Here is a 17,766-nt window from a genome sequence, read left to right as displayed (position 1 = left end):
CCTTTCCATAATGGACAGCTATCCCATTTGGTCTAGACTGCAGAATTTCTTTTTTTCTTGATGTCTTTTTTATTAGATTCAAATGTAAATTTATTGAATAAAACAAGCTTTGCTATAACATGTTATATTACAAAAAGATGATTGTCCATGAAACTGCATATCTGTAATGTATAATTTATTCTTCCCTTTAAATATATAACATCATCATGTAAATTTAATTATTTTTCCTTTTTTTCTTTCTTCCTCTAACCCCTCCTTCCCCAGAAATAGCTACCATTAGATAGAAATAGTATATGTGTGTATATCCGCATGTGTGTATATATATATATATACATATATATGCATACACACATACATACATACATACATACATATATCTATGTAAGTTTATTCTATACATACTCCTGTTCATCAGTTCTTTCTGTGGATGGAGATAACATCTTTCTTCATATGACTTTTGTAGTTAATTTGGGTATTTATAATAGTCACAATGACTTATTCAGTCCAAGTTCTGAAAACAATATTGTTGTTATTGTATACAATATTCTCTTGGTTTTGCTTATTTCACTCTTCATTATTTCCTGCAAGTCTTTCTATGATTTTCCAAGATCATTGAGCTCATTATTTTTTTATAGGACAGTAATATTCCATTTTGATCACATACTACAATTTGTTTGGCCATTCCTCCCTCCAGTTTCCACTTTTTTGTCACCACAAATATGACTGTTATAAACATTTTAGAACACAGAGGTTCTTTTCCTTTTTACCTAATCATCTTTGGAAAAAGACCTATTAGTGGCATTGCTGGGTCAAAGGGTATATAGGCAGTGTAATAATGTTTTAGATATAATGCCAGGTTGCTTTCCAAAATGGTTGGATCAGTTCACAATTCCACCAACATCAGTGTCCCTATTTTTTCCATACCCCCCATAAGTTATCAGTTTTCCTTTTTGTCATTTTAGTCAATCTGATAGCTGTAGAATGATATCTCAGGATTGCTTTAATTTGCATTTATTTAATTAATAATTATTTCGAGCATTTAAAAATATGATTGTTAAACTTAATTTAAATTTAAAAATAAATTTTATTTACTTATACTTATACAAATAAACAATATACACATTCATTTGTATATTTATATTATATTATATATTTTATGTAATTTATAGAATATAATATATTATATATAATTATATGAATATAATATAATCATATATATAATTGTTACATAATGTAATATATTATATATAATTTATTTATATACAATTATATAATATAATAAAATCATAATATAATAACATAAATGATATATATAAATAAATATAAAGGCATAAGTATATATAATATATATTATTTACATAAATAAGTAATTTATTTTTAAATTTTATATTTAAAAACAATTATATTTTTAAAATGTGCAAAAACATTATTAATTAAATAAATATAAATAATATTTGTATTATATATAGATATCTATGTCTAGATATATAATCTATTATATATCTATAAGTATATTAAAATAAAATATATTTTAATACTTTATTATAATATATTATTTATATATTTAAATATATGATATTTAAATTTCTATATAAATATATATTTAAAGTTATATAAATAAATAGCATATATGTATTTATATAGAATTTAAAATATAAGTTGTTTTGTTTTCTTCATTGGTAAACTGCCTGTTCTATCCTTTGACCCTTTATTCATTCATTCTTGTTTATTTTTTGTTAGATTTGCATCTTTTTGAGAGGGGAAGAGAAAAGTTCCCCATTATTATAGTACTACTATCTCTACCTTTAATCCATTTAACTTTTCTTTTCAAAGTTGATCCTTTGTTGTTCCTCTGACAAAACTACCATTCCCTTAGCCCCTACTTTCAAGTCTCTAGGCAATGAGGCCTGTGCTGGTGAATGTTTAACAAAGTGTGATTGCAATTCCTTCTGATTTTTCCTGAATTTGACAAAGATGAAATGTTGAAAGACGTGAGTAGCACGATCATAAAGTGAGCAGAAGAATCGGAGCTACGAGTGGATGAGAATGATGTGCAAGAGTGGGTTGAGTCTCATGGAGAACAGTTGAATGAGGATCTGATTGAGCTACTAGCTGCAAAGATTTCAAAAGAAGAAAAGGAAGCTTTGGGAGGCAGAGCCAAGATGGTGGAGTAGAAAGACGCACATACGCTACCTCCAAACACACTGCCCATAAAATACCTGTAGAGAAAAGAACCACTGGCAAATTCTGGAGCAGCAGAAGCCACAGAATGGAGTGGACGAGATTTCTTCTCCAGAGAGCCTGAAAACCTCTCGCAAAGGTCCCTCGCGCCCCAGACCCGGAGCAGAGCCCAGCCCTGCCTCGGCGGTGCAGCACCGAAAGGAGCAGATCCAAGCAGGCTTCAGGGACAGAATCTCCAGCAGCCGCGCGGGTCCCTCCACCCACAGGTGACAAGGGTTGGTGAGAGGGTCTCTTTGGCGGGTTGAGAGGGGAGTGGGGTGCCCCCATAGCTCAGGCCCCCTCGGGAGGCGGCAGCGGAGGCGGGAGCAGACTGGGGCTCCCCAAGCAGGCAGGAGTCCTGATCCATTGTTGAAGGTCTCTGCATAAACCCCCTGAGGGAACTGAGCCAGTGAGGCAGCCCTGCCCCCACCTGAGCACCTGAACTTAATCTCACACTGAACAGCAGCCCTGCCCCCACCCAAAGCCCTGAGGCTGGGAAGCAGCATTTGAATCTCAGACCCCAAGTGCTGGCTGGGCGGATCTGGAGGTGAGGTGGGGGTGGAGAGGACACTCAGAAGTCAAGTCACTGGCTGGGAAAATGCCCAGAAAAGGGAAAAAAAATAAGACTATCGGTTACTTTCTTGGTGAACAGGCATTTCCTCCCTTCCTTTCTAATGAGGAAGAACAATGCTTACCATCAGGAAAAAATGCAGAAGTCAAGGCTTCTGTGTCCCAGCCCACCCAATGGGCTCAGGCCATGGAAGAGCTCAAAAAGGATTTTGAAAATCAAGTTAGAGAGGTGAAGGAAAAACTGGGAAGAGAATCGAGTGACATGCAAGCAAAGCATGAAAAACAAGTAAACACCCTGCTAAAGGAGATCCAAAAAAAATGTTGAAGAAAATAACACCTTGAAAAATAGGCTAACTCAATTGGCAAAAGAGGTTCAAAAAGCCAATGAGGAGAAGAATGTTTTCAAAAGCAGAATTAGCCAAATGGAAAAGGAGAGTCAAAAGCTTACTGAAGAAAATAGTTCTTTCAAAATTAGAATGGAACAGATGGAGGCTAATGACTTTATGAGAAACCAAGAAATCACAAAACAAAACCAAAAGAATGAAAAAAATGGAAGATAATGTGAAATATCTCACTGGAAAAACAACTGACCTGGAAAATAGATCCAGGAGAGACAATTTAAAAATTATGGGACTACCTGAAAGCCATGATCAAAAAAAGAGCCTAGACATCATCTTTCATGAAATTATCAAGGAAAACTGCCCTGAGATTCTAGAACCTGTTGGGGGTGTAAGCTCAGTTCCATGTGGACAGTCTCGGGTAGGTAAAAGTGAGGACTTCTAAACCTTAGAGTTCTCATGAGGCCCCCCAGGGAACAGCTGGGAATTGAGGTGTGAGACCCGGGCTATCTCGTGCATTTCCACCTCTTCCCCGTGGGAAACTTGCTGGGGAGAGCATCCCGCCCTCGAGATTAATCCATGGTCTGAGCACACCTATTGTTGTCTAAGGGCTGAGAACAGGCACGGTATTCAGGTGCAAACTATGTGGCGGGAGAGCTTAAGTAGGGTCAGGAAAGCCTGAAGGCGCTCTTAGCGCTGAGGGGCCCTTAGAGGACAGAAGGACCCTCTCCCCTCTCCCCTCTCCCACTCCCACTTCCATTCTCTTACTGTAAGATCTTTGCCTCCTTGGGAAGAGGATTCTTCTCTCCTGAGGAAGAATTCACCCTGCACATGTAACCAAGACCCTGAATAAAGCCTAACCCTTGTTTGACTCTGGAAAGTCTCTTCTCTCATACGTTTATCCGGTTTGGCCAGCCGAAGACCTGTGACAGGTAAGGAAAGACTTGGGTAGCCCTTAGGCCTCTAGGCCTGACAAGAACCAGAGGGCAAAATAAGTATTCAAGGAATCCACAGATCACCGCCTGAAAGAGATCCAAAAAGAGAAACTCCTAGGAACATTGTGGCCAAATTCCAGAGTTCCCAGGTCAAGGAGAAAATATTGCAGGCAGCTAGAAAGAAACAATTCAAGTATTGTGGAAATACAATCAGGATGACACAAGATCTAGCAGCTTCCACATTAAGGGATCGAAGGGCGTGGAATAGGATATTCCAGAAGTCAAAGGAACTAGGACTAAAACCAAGAATCACCTACCCAGCAAAACTGAGTATAATACTTCAGGGGAAAAATTGGTATTTCAATGAAATAGAGGACTTTCAAGCATTCTTGATGAAAAGACCAGAGCTGAAAAGAAAATTTAACTTTCAAACACAAGAATGAAGAGAAGCATGAAAAAGTAAATAGCAAAGAGAAGTCATAAGGGACTTTACAAAAGTTGAACTGTTTACATTCCTACATGGAAAGACAATATTTGTAACTCTTGAAACTATTCAGTATCTGGGTACTGGGTGGGATTACACACACACACACACATGCACACGCACATGCACACACACATAGAGACAGAGTGCACAGAGTGAATTGAAGAGGATGGGATCATATCTTAAAAAAATGAAATCAAGCAGTAAGAGAGAAATATATTGGGAGGAGAAAGGGAGAAATGGAATGGGGCAAAATATCTCTCATAAAAGAGGAAAGCAAAAGACTTATTAGTGGAGGGATAAAGAGGGGAGGTGAGAGAGAAAACATGAAGTTTACTCTCATCACATTCCACTAAAGGAAGGAATAAAATGCACACTCATTTTGGTATGAAAACCTATCTTACAATACAGGAAAGTGGGGGATAAGGGGATAAGCAGGGTGGGGGGGATGATGGAAGGGAGAGCATGGGGAGGAGGGAGCAATTTGAAGTCAACACTTATGGGGAGGGACAGGATCAAAAGAGAGAACAGAAGTAATGGGGGACAGGATAGGATGGAGGGAAATACAATTAGTTCTTACACAACACTACTATTATGGAAGTCATTTGCAAAACTACACAGATTTGGCCTATATTGAATTGCTTGCCTTCCAAAGGGAAGGGGTGGGGAGGGAGATTGGCAGACAGGGGCAATTAGAACGCTCGGTGTTTTGGGGTGGGGGGAGGGGACAAAAAGGGAGAAAATTTGGAACCCAAAATTTTGTGAAAATGAATCTTAAAAGTTAAATAAATAAATAAATTAAAAAAAAAAAAAGGAAGCTTTGGAACCCCAAAGTCAAACCATAATAGTTCATGTTGAAACACTTGGCAGAAGCATTTCATCATTTGAGTGGTTTTTCTTTACTGGTACTGAATAGGTGAATCCAAATATTTCAAGACTTTTCGAAGTTCAAAGGCTAGTGAAGGATCATATTGTTTGCCATCATCTGATACACAAGAAAAAAAATAGAGAGCCAGTGTCCAAACATCTCTCCATAGCTTCATTAGAAAAAGGCATGCAGTCAAGCACCACTGGTAAAGGCTAGGTGCAGTGAGTAGAGAAGGGGCAACATACTGCACACCTATGATTACTGTATAATACTCTGCGTACTTTATCATTAACTTTACCTTTCATTTCATAATGCTGTTGATTATCATGGAACAGTATTTAATATGTTTGCAGTTTAGCATTTATTATGACTTGTGCAAAGGTATTAATTTCTGCATGCCTTTGTTATATAGACTAAGCAGAAATGAGTGAGTAGGGGCAGATTTGTGTTGTATAAAAATTGTTTTCCATTGAGGTCTACAGAATGGTCCACTTACATGAAGTGAGAACTCTCTGCATATAATAACTGCCAAACATTACTTTCAAAGCTGTCTTGCTTATCTGTACTACCTTCTGAACTTCCTTCTTTTTCCTCCTTCAATCCGCTCCCCATTAAAAAGAAAGAAAATTCTGACAAATATAGTCAAATGATATAAATCTCCTCAGTGATGTAGTCTGACAATGTAACATATTTTTTTTTGTATATTTATTTTTAACCTTCATTTTTAAATTTTGAATTCCTAATTCCTTCTCCCTCCAGTCCCTCCTCCACCCTTTGAAAAGGCAAGCAATATGCTACTCATTGTACTACAATGTATATCTCTTTCTGCATCTTGTATTCATCATCTTTCTGTTAAGAGGTGGGCAATATGTTTCATTATAGGTCCTCTGAAGAATCGTTTGATGATTTTTTTTAAAACAGAGTTCTTAGGTCTTTCTGACTGCTTTTCTTTACAAGGTTGTTTTTCTTATAGAAATTGTGTTGCTTCTGCTCACTTCAATCTTTATGCATGAGTTTTGTGTATTCAGTCAAATCATCTGTATCATTTCTTAAGGCACAACTTAAGTTCAATTATGTGTACAGTAGTGTAATTTGCTCAACCATTTCCCCAATTGATGTAGTCTCTTTAGATGCCAGCTCATTTCTTATTTTCTCCCTGTTAGTGATTTCTTCAGAATTTGCAAGTCTGCTTTGTTTATAGCTATTCCCTCTCTAGTATTCTTTTTCTTTAGATGCCACCCCTACCTTCTTTCCTTCGTGAATTTAACATTTCTCCTTTCTACATTAGTGTATTCATTTTCTCTTCTTTCCCCCTCTTCAAGCCCTTTGAACAAAACCAATCCATCTCTAGATTCTCTATTTTTCTGATTTAACTCTCTCAGTACCCCTGGATGATATTAAGTTCTGAGGAGACATTTGTTCTACTCCCCCTCAAAAAGCCTTCCCTCCATTAGAATGTTAGTACTCCAATACCATGTAGCTACTCATCTTGTTCAAATGAAGTTATCTTTTTAGGTTTCCCTTGACTCTTGTTTTTTCAGTTAGATGTTTTTTTGCAACTCTAGTCTTTTCACCAGGGATCCTTGAAAGTTCTGTATTCCTTAAAAATCCATGTCTGCTGAGTATGATTATACTCTACTTTGCTGGGTAAATGCTTTTTGATTGCAAGACTCTATCTTTTCTCTTTCAGAATATTACACTCTGCCCCAAGACAGACCTCAGAAAATAACAGTAAGAAGGACCTGAGATTTGGGGCATCATTCTCTGTACCTCAAGACAACAACTTGATTACACTAATAGCTGCTAAAGACATATTAAGTCAAACAAATAAATTTAAAAAAATGAATAAGCAAAGGATTAAGAACCCAACCATAGATTGTTACTATGGGGAGAGAGAAGATCTGGATTCATTTTCAGAAGAAGATAGTGGAGCTAAAAAACACACCCCCTTTTCTTTCTTTCTTTTTTTTTAAAATAATTAATTTTTAGTTTCCAGCATTTACTTTTATAAGATTTTGAGTTCTAAATTTTCCCTCCCTTCCCCTCCTCCCTCTCCAAGACAGCATGCAGTCTGATATGGGCTATACATGTATGATCATATCAAACATATTTCTGCATTAGTTGTGAAAGTTCATGTTGTGAAAGAAGAATCAGAACAAAAGGGAAAAACCACAAAAAAGAAAAAAAGAGAGAAAATACTATGCTTCAATCTGCATTCAGACTCTATAGTTCTTTCTTGGAATGTGGATAGCATTTCCCATAATGGGTCTTTTGGAATTGTCTTAGATCCCTGCATTGCTGAGAAGATCTAAGTCTGTCAAAGTTGGTCATCACACAATGTTACTGTTAATATGTACAATGTTCTCCTGGTTCTGCTCACTTCACACAGCATCAGTTCATGTAAGTCTTTCCAGGTTTTTTTGAAATCCATCTGCTCAACATTTTTTATGGAACAATAGTATTCCATTACATTCATATGCTACAACTCAGTCAGCCATTCCCCAATTGATGGACAATCCCACAATTTCCAATTCTTTGCCACCATTAAAAGAGCTGCTATAAATATTTTTGTACATGTGGGTCTTTTTCCCTTTTTTATGATCTCTTTGGGATACAGACCTAGCAGGGGTATTGCTGGATCAAAGGGTACACACAATTCTATAGCCCTTTGGGCATAGTTCCAAATTGCTCTCCAGAATGGTTGGATCAATTCACAGTTCCCCTGACAATGCATTTAGTGTTCCAATTTACTCACATCTTCTCCTACATTTATCATTTTCCTGGTTTTATTTTTATATTAGCTAATCTGATAGGTATGAAGTGGTACCTCAGAGTTGTTTTAATTTGCATTTCTCTAATCAATAGCGATTTAGAGCATTTTTCATATGACTATAGATAGCTATAATTTTTTCCTCCTAAAAGTGCCTGTTTATATCCTCTGATATGACTTGTATTCTTATAAATTTGACTGAGTTCTCTATATATTTGAGAAATTAGGCCTTTATCAGGGACACTTACTGTAAAAATTGTTTACCAGCTTTGTAAATTCCTTCTAATCTTGGTTGCATTGGCTTTGTTTGTGCAAAAAAATTTTAATTTAATGTAATAAAAATGATCCATTTTGCATTTCATGATGTTTTCTATCTTTCCTTTGGTCATAAATTGTTCCCTCCGCCATAGATGTGACAGGTAAACTATTCCTTGCTCTCCTAATTTTCTTATGGTTATCACCCTTTATGTCTAAATCATGTACCTATTTTGATCTTGTCTTGCTATATTGTGTAAGATGTTGGCCTATGCCTAGTTTTTGTCATACTATTTTCTAGTTTTCCTCAAATAGTGAGTTCTTATCCCAGAAATTGGCATCTTTGGGTTTACCAAACAGTAGATTACTATAGGCATTGATTACTGTCTTGTGTACTTGGCATATTCCACTGATCCACCACTCTGTTCTTAGCCAGTACCAGATAGTTTTGGTGATTTTTGCTTTATAATACAGTTTTGGATCTGGTATGGCTAGGTCATTTTTCCTTGCATTTCTTTCCATCAATTCCCTTGATATTCTGTACCAAGGGTGGGGAACCTGTGGCCTCAAGGTCACATGTGGCCCTCTAGGTCCTCAAATGCAACCCTTTGATTGAATCCAAACTTTGCAGAACAAATTCCCTTAATAAAAGGATTTGTTCTGTAAAACTTGGACTTAGTCAAAAGTAAAAGGGGTGCTGACTGCCACGCCATCTGGGATGCCATACTGATGGACATCAGGTAAACTGAGTCTGGAGCAGGGAAGGGTGAACAAGATGGCATTGGAAGGGATGGCCCCACCCCTGGTTTGTGTTTGTTGCTATAGTTCCGGCTTGTGTTCATTACTATAGTTTCGGGTTTGTTTGTGTGTGTTACCATGGTTCATTGGGCTGACTGGCAGAGACTATATAACCAGAGTGCTTGCTTGAATAAATCGGAGTTGCTTCATGACCCGCTCTCCTGCCTCATTTTTTTGCTTGCAAGCTCCACAGGAGGATGAGCAGCCTGCTGGCCGGGCATAAGACTTGCTCCTCTCGGTGTGTTATGCTGTTACCATAGCAAAAAGGACTAAGGACCTAGAAAGTTACATGTCACCCCAAATCTGAACCTTCTGTTCTTCTAGATGAATTTTATCATTTTTTTCTAGCTCCGTAAAATTTTTTTTGGTAGGTTGGTATGGCACTGAATAAATTAATTTAGGTAAAATTGGAATTTTTATTATATTAGCTCAGCTTACATATGGGTAACTGATATTTTCCCAATTATTTCTATCTGACTTTATTTGTGTGAAAAGTGTTTTGTAATTGTATTTGTATAGTTCCTGGGTTTGTCTTGGTAGGTAGACTCCCAAATATTTTATAGAATCTCCAGTTACTTTAAATGAACTTTTTCTTTCTATCTCTTGTTTCTTGGGCTTTGTTAGTAATATTTAGAAATGTGATGATTTGTGTGGGTTTATTTTATATCCTACAACTTTGCTAAAGTTTTGAATTATTTCAATTATTTCAAGTTGTTTTTTAGTTGATTCTCTAGGATTTTCTAAATATATAGTCATATCTGCAAAGAGTGATAGCTTTGTTTCTTCATTGCCTATTCTAATTCCTTCATTTTCTTTTTCTTCTCTCATTGCTAAAGCTAATGTTTCTAGTGCAATATTGAATAATAGTAAGCTACTTCTTTTTCAATGAGAACCTTCAAATGGTCCCAAGCAGAAAAAAAGTTCTTAGAACTTAAAAAGTTCTTTAAAAATCCAGTAAGAGAGATTGAAGAACAGTTAGAAAAAAATTAAGAACAACCTAAGAAAATCAAGAAAATTTTGAAAAGAAAATCTACCAAGTTGAAATAGAGAATCAGAAAGTTAAGGAAGAAAATAATTCTTTGAAAACTAGAATTGTGCAAGAGGAAGCTAACGACATTTTAAGGCACCAACAAATCATAAAACAATAATTTAAAAATAGAAGAGAATGTGAAACATCTCATCAGAAATGCAACTGATCTGAAGAACAGGTGGAGGAGAAATAACATAAGAATACTTGGAGTACCTAAAAGTTATAATAAAAGAAGAATTTTGATACAATGTTACAAGAAATTATAAGGAAAATTGTCCTGAAATTTTAGAACAAGAAGACAAAGCAGAAACAGAAAAAAAATCCAGTAATCACCACTTGAAAGAGATCCCAGAAGAAAAACTTACAGGAATATAATAGCCAAGCTTCAAAGCTCCTAAGTGAAGGAGAAAATTTTGGAAGCACAAGAAAAGACAATTTAAATATTATGGAGCTACAATAAGTATTGCACAAGACCTAGCAGCTACTACATTGAAGGACTCTAGGTCTTAGAATACTATATTCCCTAGAGTAAAAGAGCTGGGGTTTTGACCAGGGGTAACTTATTCAGCAAAGTTAAATATAATCCTGAAAAAAATGACATTTAATGAATTCAAAGACTTTCAGGTTTTTATGACAAAACCCCCAGAACTCAAGGGAAAATCCAACATATGACATCCAGGAGAAATATAAGGTAAACATTGTGTTTGTCCTTCGTTTTCGAAGAGGACCATGACATCAGAGAAATGATGACATGACTTGCACTTGACTTTGTTTTGAGTGACGGAGGGCTGTGCAAGGTTCCCAGCCTCATTTCCCCTCCTGGGTCATCTGAATCCAGTCACCAGATATTCATCAGGATGATTGGAGAAGGTTCAGGATGCACTGGGAGACCTTGGCCCATTCAGGTACTCACTTAGAGGGAGGTAATGCCCATTCAGTGAATAGGCCTCTTTAAGAAGTAAACCAGGAATGGCTGCTTTAATTTGAAAAGAAAAAAAAAAATAAATCTAGCTGAGAGGACAGGACCCTCAGGGTTGTTGTTCCAAAGAGAAACAGTTGCTATTGATGTTCACTCTAAGCTAGGAGGGTCCAAAAAACAGCCATTGAGTGGAATTTGGGCAGCGACCCATTGTTGTCCAATCTATGGGTTGCAGAGGTTTAAGGTTTTAGGAAAGAAAGAAAGGAAGGAAGGATGAAAGAAAGAAGGAAAGAAAGAAATTAAGAAAGGAAGAAAGAATGAAAGGAAATCTAGCCAGCCCCTAGCTACATAACTTCTTCGTCTCCTCCCCCAAGCATATAAGAGTTCTTCTAGGAGTACAATTCCTTATCCTAATTCATATAGACATTCTGATTCATTTCTGTTATCAGAATGAGAGTAGATTTATCAAACACCAGAACTGATCATCACCAATTCAGAGTTTCCATTTCTGGTCAAAAATAAATATTAGAAGCATGATGTGGGGGTCAGGAAAGTAACCAATCAGTCAACATACATTTATTATTCACCCACTATGTGCCAGGCACTGTGCTAAGTGCTGGGGATACAAAAAGGGGCACAAGACAATTTTTGCCCTCAAAGAGCTTACAGTCTAATGGGGAAAACAGCATACAAAGATCTCTGTATAGACTTTATACGGGATGAATTGGAAATAATAAATAGAAGGAAGGCACTCGAATTAAAATAGCTGTCTACTTTCCAACAAGAGATACTTTTAATACCACTCTGCCTACCTGTATGTATTTCAAAACAACAACAAAGTATCTTACTCTTCATATAGCATAAGGATACTTTTTGTTCGGTCACTTAATATCACAATGAAGGTTCACAATCTCCCATGATCAGTAAGATAATGGACACAATCTTATATTTCTCCTTTTCATTTATTCGATCAGCAAGCATTTATTAAGTGCCTACTGTGTGTCAGGAACAATGTTAGACCCTGGAGATACAAATGGAAAAATAAAATACTTCCTGCCTTCAAACAGTTTACATTGTATCAGAGGATATACCATGTCTTCATCTAACTGTAGTCTGCAGCCCAGGTTAGGAGGTCATCATTCTTTTATACCTTCCCTAAAATGAGTAAACTGCATAATAATTACTCACATTTCCATAGCACTTACACTTTGCCCATAACAACCCTGTCAGTTAGGAAGTACAATTCCATTGAACTGAATCTGACAAACATTAAGTTCCTACTGTGTAGAAGGCACTGTTATTAACACCCCAGTCTTCAGGTGAGAAAACTGAGGTTTGGAGAGAAACAGTAAAATTGTTTATTGTATATATGTGAAAATATTCTCAGTGCTGTTATGATTTTCATCATTCTTTGGATAGTTTGAAAGAAAAGTTTGGGTTGAGCTGAGTATGAGAGGATGATTCTAAAAAATTAAGACGGTGTAGGGAGAGATAAAAAGGAGTAATTAATTATCTTATACAAAAGAGGCATAAAACAAAAAAGTGATACAGAGGAAGATAGTGGGGTGTGTGTGGTAGTGCTGTAACCTTACTCTCATTGGGAATGACAGTTTTACCTAATTAACCTATTTGCTCAATGTCATCCCAATTAAATTACTAAAAAATTATTTTACTGAGTTAGAAAAAATAATAAAGTTCATTTGGAAGAACATGAGGACAGGAACTTAAAAAAAAAAACAAAACAACAACAAAAAACCAAAAACAAACCAGGGAAAAAGATGTAAGGAAAGTAGATTTAGAGTATCAGACCTTAACCAAATTATAAGGGAGAGCATTGTTGAAGTGTGAAAAGAATAATTTTGGGTATTTTAACTTAGAAATTTCTGGTATAAATAAAATTCATATAGTCAAGAATAGTAGAAGGCATGTAGGAAATGGAGGGAAAGCTTTCATAGACAGTCTCTTAGATGTGATTGGGTTGGAATATTGCTGTGTTGTAGGAAATGATGAGCTACTTGATTTAGAAAAAACATAGACCTATGAAGGAAGATGCCATCCACCTTCAATGAAAGAGATCATAGGTAGACAGACTCAGTAACACATATGTGAGAGAATTCAATATCCCTCTTTCAGTTTTGTATGAACCTAATAGAAAGATAAAGAAAAGGCAAAATATAGAAATGAACCAATTCCTGGAGAGACTAGAGTGGAAAGACTTATGGCATCTTCTAAATGGAACAACAAAAGAATATACATATTCTTTATGCTCCAAAAATCTTTTGAAAAGTAGGGCACAGAGATATTGGAAACAAATGTCAAAGGGCACAGATAGTTAATATATCATATGCAGATCATGATGCAATAAAATAAAAAATGATTCAGGCAACACAATAAGAAGTTATAGACCCAAATGGAAACTTAACAATAATATCTGAAATCAAAGGTGGGTCAAAGAAGATAGCATAGAAATAATTACTATGTGAAAGAAAATGATAATGAAAAAATGATATGACAATTCTTAGAATGCAACTAAACCATTCTTTAGGGTGGAAAATCATATCCTTACAATCTTACTTGAACAAAATAGAAAAAAAGAAGATTAAAAAACTGAATATGCATTTTAGAAATTAGACAATCAACAAATAAACAAAGCTAAAAGAAATACATAAATACAAAAGAAGAGATCTTAAATGAAGTGGGATACAGATAAATTGGAAATAAAAACTCCTACTTCCAAATGTTAAAACTAACAATATGACTCTTTGAAAAGATGAGTAAAATGAGTAAATCTTTAGTGAATCTGATAAAAGAAGAGCAGAAAGTCAAATCAACCAAATAGCATATGAGCAAGGTGAAATCTTAACAAAATCGGAAGAAATAAAAGGAAAAATCAGTATCTATTATGTACAGTTATATGAGAACAAATCTGAGAACACCAAAGACATAGAGGAATATTTTCAGAAATATAAAATACCCAAAGAAGTAGATTAGAAGAATGCATAGAAATCCTAAATAACTCAAAGAAGAGGGTGTCTATTTTTTTTCTAATGAGAACAAAGTAAAGTTATTGTTTCCTAAAATTTTCTACTTTTTTGGGCCTTCACATCTCCAAATTTATAAAACAATAATTTGGGTATATTTTTATGTTCTTAAACTGACAGAGACATGAGATCTGTAAAGGATGCTTCAAAAATAAGGAGTGGCTTATATTGGAAACTATTCCAAGATTCCATTAAAAAACCCCAGTATCTGCGTGGCTTATGTTTCATCTCTTTGCTTCTTCTAGGTAACCTTAAATTCTCAGGTCTTATATTTTATTTCTTTTTCTTTTCCCAGTCATACTACTTGGTTTAGGTGGGATTAATGATGCAGGAATAATAAATGAGACTTGGGATCTGGTTAGAAAAATAAGGATCAGGATTGATTGGTTTGTAGGGGCTTCTTGCCACTGGGCTCTGTGTCCTTTATGAATTGTATGTCTTCATGCATGCAGCCTAGAGTGGAGACTAGATATGAACGAATTCTGGTTGTCAGAAGACCTTGAGAAATCCAGGTAAAACAAGTGATGTAATAATGGCCAAAATCAACTGCAGAACTTCCCAAAGTATGCTCTGACTTTTGGTGGCCTTCCTCCAGGCACCATGATAATATATCCAGTATCTCACCTCTTCTTCTGACTCCTTCTTATCATCATATTTTTGCTCTAGCTTCTCGTATTTTTTCTTTTGCTTCTCATGTTCTCTCTTCTGCTCTTTATACAGTTTATTTTCCTTCTCCAGCTTTTGCATACTTCTTCTTCATCTTCATCATCATCATCATCATCATCCTCTTCTTCTTCTTCTTCTTCTTCTTCTTCTTCTTCTTCTTCTTCTTCCCTATCTCTCTGTCTGTCTCTGTCTCCATCTCTTTGTCTCTTTCTGTCTTTGTCTCTCCAACTACTTCTTGTAGTGCTGCTGATGTATCTCTGTGTCTTTCTGGAGGGCTGCTCATACAGATTCATATATATTGTTTTTGTAGTGGGTGCCCCCATTATCTTGAACCTTGTTCCCAATTGTGGCCTTTGGCTCTGAAACCTAGTTCCTAACTAATGCCCTCTACTTTCTTCTCCCAGTTTGTCTTTCCCAGTGAATGTAATGATCAAAAACTTCATTGCTTTAGCTCTTGGAATATTAAAAAAAACCATTCAATGCTTGCCTTCTCCTTGTGGGTGAAATGATGTACTTGTAAGAGCAGGAGCAGAGCATATGGTCTTAGAGGAGATAGTGTTAGGAAATGAGCTATTTCTTTAAAATTTTCCAGTTCTGTGGTCTTAGTGAAAAAAAAAAAGCCTGGATAACAGCAAAAGAAATGTCTCTCCCATTTCACTGGGTACTGGATTTCCTGTAGACTTTGGTGACTGACCCTCCTGAACACTTGGGCTCAAACTCTCTCCTGGCCAGGAGGGTGTTGCCTGTTGTGCTTTTCCCAGCCCTTGTTTTCCCTATGAGGACAATTCTGAGTTCTGATTCCTTTCAGTCTCCTTCACAGTTGTCTAGGTCCATAGGAAACCAGGAAGAAAGAGAGAGGAATGACCAGGTTTTGTAATAAAGCCTTGGGAGGAGTCCTGTAAAAAAGCATCTGAACAAATTCAGTTCAATGAAAATTGAATAACAATCAGACTTACAAGGAATAGTCTTGGTCCTCAGAGAGAATTCTACCAGATGCAAACACAGGACAAACCAGTTAAGAGTAAAAAACTGTTCACGGCTTAGGAGTTTTAGTGGGCTGCCCATCTTGGGCCTGAATGAGGCCTCACAGTGATATGGCAGCTGAAAACACTCATGGAACATTAGCCTACTTAAATAGAATCATTGTGGCCTAGGTTTCTTATCCAAAATGTCAATTTTGTGCCAAACAACAATTCTAGTAATCTGAGATATTTAGTAAGATCTGATGCTTTCAAATTGTCTATAAGCTTAAGAACGGAACTGTGGGATAATTGACAGAAGACTGGCTTTAGTGTCAGAAAGACCTGGGTATCAATCCTATGGGATGATGGGCAAAGTCCCTTAACCTCTTACTGTACTTCCAACAAATCCCTAAATTATAGCTGTCTTTATCCAGGGATCCATGACTTTAAATTGTTGTTTTGAAAAACAAAATTTGATAATTGCATTGGTTTCTTTGGTAATGCTGTATTTTATTTTACACATTTAACAACATTTTTCTGCAAAGGGATCCATAGGCTTCACCATATTACAAAGGGATCCAGGACACAAAAAAACTATTAAGAATTTCTGCTCTTAACTGTAAATTAAAAAGGAGTTACTGCTCTCCACAGAAGGTGTCTCCATCATCAGAAATTCCCATGAAATTTTGACAATATTACTGGTCCAGACCAAAAAAAAGGGTTTAATATGAGATCAACTGTCCAAAAAAGCTAACAAAATCTTAGGCTATATCAGCAAGAGTACAATGGGTTTATTATGGGGAATGATAGTCCCAGTGTATCACAAACTAGTCAGATCCAATGTTCAATCTCATGTTCCAATTTAAACCCCTTGTTTTTAGAAGTTTGGGTAGTGAGGAGGAATCTGTAAACCCACCCCTCCCCGCATTAGACAAATGAGGAACTAAGCCCTATGGTGGTTAAATGATTTGCTGTATGTAAGGTGAATATTAATGTAAGTAAGGTGGATTTTAGTGTGTGTGAAGTGAATTTTTGTTATGATTTCTCAGAGTTCAGTTTTCCAGGATCCATAGCCATAATAATCTCCATTACCCAGGTACTAGAGGAGTTCTCACAGTTATGGTTCAAAACCACCACACTTGCACAGTTATATAATGGTAGATAATATAAACATTCACAGTGGCTGCACAGTGAGATACAGGGATGGTGTGATGTAACCTTGTGAGGTGAATGCTGGCAATATGCTTTAACAGGTGGTCACTAGACAGTGAATCTACACTTGTAGATCTTGCTGCCATGGGACCAGGTAGAACTCAGGCTGAGGAGGATGATGAAGAAGGTGGAAGTTATTGACATGATGGTCCAGAAGGAAGAAATCAAGGTTGGAGGACAGAAGGCTTAGGAAGGGCCTGGTCTCTGTCCTCAGATATATGGAGGGATGTCATACAGAAGAAGGATTAGAGTTTTCTTGTCCCCAGAGAGCAAAGTTGGTACCAAATAAGTTTCAGTTACAAGGAGAAAAATTTCAGCTGCATTAAAAAGGAAGAATCTCTTAACAATTGGAGCTGCCCCCACCACCATGGAATGGACTGGGAGATAGTGAGCTCACCATCACTGGAAGTGGCCACAATTGTTAGAGGTATCATAAAGGGGATTCATTCTTCAGGGAGGATGTTAGACTCTAAAGTTGCTTCTAACTCCTATGATTCTTCGAAAGTCTAGATTTATAATGTGACTAACATCAGATACCATTAGAAATTCCTACATTCCTTTCAAGAGGAAGCCTGACTACACATTTTAATGAGAGGAAAGGCTAATTGAGAAGTACTGCTTTAAAATTTGCAAAGTGCTTTACAAATATTATTTCCTTGGATCCTCACAGCAGTTCTGGAAGACAGGCATTATTATCA

General features: G+C 36.4%; 1 protein-coding gene and 1 pseudogene across 2 annotated transcripts in view; one reads left to right on the top strand and one right to left on the bottom strand.

Moving 5' to 3' along the window:
* Positions 1-17,766, top strand: part of LOC140533058 (V-type proton ATPase subunit e 2) — a 64,510-nt gene that overhangs the window by 23,105 nt on the left and 23,639 nt on the right. Inside the window, exon 4 of one of the 2 annotated variants that reach the window (XM_072652353.1) lies at positions 7,106-8,546. The exons of the other annotated variant lie outside the window; for it this stretch is intronic. The gene's annotated coding sequence lies outside the window, so the exon portion shown is untranslated. Of the gene's footprint in view, positions 1-7,105; positions 8,547-17,766 lie in introns of those variants that run through there. 2 annotated transcript variants of the gene reach the window in all.
* Positions 14,996-16,520, bottom strand: LOC140531848 (GTPase IMAP family member 4-like; annotated as a pseudogene).

Source organism: Notamacropus eugenii, chromosome 3 (genome assembly GCF_028372415.1).
Source record: "Notamacropus eugenii isolate mMacEug1 chromosome 3, mMacEug1.pri_v2, whole genome shotgun sequence".
NCBI lineage: Eukaryota > Metazoa > Chordata > Mammalia > Diprotodontia > Macropodidae > Notamacropus > Notamacropus eugenii.
The sequence above is the reverse complement of the archived record's forward strand: the minus strand, read 5'-3'. Positions and strand labels throughout refer to the sequence as shown.